Below are 2,131 nucleotides of genomic sequence, written 5' to 3' on the forward strand. Positions count from 1 at the left end.
GACTGAGTGAGTTTTTCACTAACCAATAGATGAATGAATGAAATTGATACAGATGAGGGCGGTCTATCTTCTAGAGGCAGAGAGAGATTCCAGACTGCGGTGGCTATCGAGGCACTGCCCAGCCTGGCCACTGACCCCCCTACCCCAAGCAGCCTCTATTCTGGACAGTGAAGCCGGACCTGCCAGTTACACCTGGTGACCTCCGAAGGCTGGGCCTGGCAAACGAGGACCAGTGGACAGGCCGGCAAGGTCCAGGGGTGTTGAGAACACACAGGACCCGCCCCAGAGAAGGGCAGCCACTGCTGGCCGTCGGGACGCCAGGTGAGTCCGGTCACTGCTCAGACCCAGGGGATGTGGGTGAGGCTGGTCTTGCAGGCAGGATGCAGGTCCTTGAAAGGATCCCAAAGAGTAGAACTTTGCGAGCAGAGTTCCTAAGGAGAGCGGGGTGCGGAGGAGCCCGGGAGGCCATGCGCATGGCCACGGGGAGTGGACAGTCCCACCCAGCACTTGATGGGTACAGAGGACAGAAGGTTTGCTCGGCCCCCACGGCCCTCCCCCCTCCCCCCGGGGACCAGGCTGCAGGGTAGCGGGAGTCCATATCAGTGCGTTGGCCATTTCCCACGCTGCCTCCTGCAATGAAGAGACCAGGTCCCCAGGGGAGGCTATTACAGGGACTGACCCAGGCCAGACCCAGAAGCCAGCACTGGGAGTCTCTCCAGGACCGGCCCCAATGAGCAGAAAACTCCCCCTGAGAGGCTTGGGTCAGCCACTTAGGTCACCGTGTGCCCCAGGCTGGTGGGGAGGGTAGGGGACCCTGCCCCGGGTGGGCCCACCGGGGCTCATGGACCCTGGACAGCCCCTCCTAGTTCCTCACCTTTGGGCTTGTCACTAAAAAAACCTGAGACCTTCTTTCCCCACCACCCAGGCCCACCGTTTGAAGGTGGATCCAGGCAAGAGGCCTTCTGGATTCTCCAGCATCAGCAAAGGGGTCAGTGATCTCGTGGAAACATGCTGTTCTTCTCGCATGAGTGGGGGCAGGTTACAATCCATCTTGGTAGAAAGGAATCTAACCTTGCCCTGTTGTGCAGACTCCCGGTGAAGACACTGGGAACGTGTCCACCGCCTGACGAGGAAGCGTTTTCCTGGGAATCGCTGACTCCCTGTTGACACAGTCGCCAGCACCTGGGGAGAAAACACAGTCCCACGTTTGAATTCGCCTCGGGGGCCTGACATGGGTGGACCGGGTGGGGCCTGGGGTGCAAAGTGCTGGCATGAGGACCCTAGGTCCCCGCGTGGCTGGACAGGGCCCAAGGGGCTCCCAGCCCAGGTGGGAGGAGAAGCTGGAACTCGGGGGAAGCTGAGGCAGAAAGGGCCAGCGCAGGCTGGGGAGTCGCAGTAAGGCTGCGCTTCTCCGTGGCTGGGGGCGGCCGAAGTTCCGCCTGTGCCAGTTCAAGGCAGCGCGGGGCAGGCCACCCCCAACTGTGGCCAGGGTGGTAGGCCTGGCCTCCCCGGTCAGAGGGGCCTGGAGCTGGGAGAAGACAGAGGCCCCCAGACCAGCGGCCTCCAGCCTTTTTGGCGCCAGGAATGGGTTTCGTGGAACACAGTTTTTCCCTGGACCAGGAGCAGGGGGATGGTTTTGGGATGGTCGAAGTGCGTTACATCTGTTTTGTTGCTGTTTAGTCGCTGAGTCTCACTCTTCTGAGATTCCATGGACCGGAGTCCACGGGCTCCTCCGTCTTGCATTTATTTACTTCATTTACATTACATTCATTTTGTTTATACTCTCATTACATCAGCTCCATCACACGCCATCAGACATTAGATTCCAGAGGTTGGGGACCCATGCCCCAGACCAGGGAGGAATCTGCTCTCAAGACCCCCGCCTGCTCCTCTGGGGGTGTCCTGCTCCGGAGCCAAGCGGCAGGACCTCCTGGGGCACAATGAAGCGTCTTCCTTGGCACCCACCCACACCCTCTCCTGGGCCACCTCCTCCCACCTTCTTCAGGCGTCACCTCCGGTCGGGGATCAGGCTGGCTGTACCCACCGGCTTTCGGGCCTCACTTGGCAGAAGCCGAGTGGCCAATGAAACCTCAACTCACCACAGCTTAGATGGCTAAGACTCCCAGCGAGG

This window comes from Budorcas taxicolor, chromosome 25 (assembly GCF_023091745.1).
Source record: "Budorcas taxicolor isolate Tak-1 chromosome 25, Takin1.1, whole genome shotgun sequence".
Classification (NCBI taxonomy): Eukaryota; Metazoa; Chordata; class Mammalia; order Artiodactyla; family Bovidae; genus Budorcas; species Budorcas taxicolor.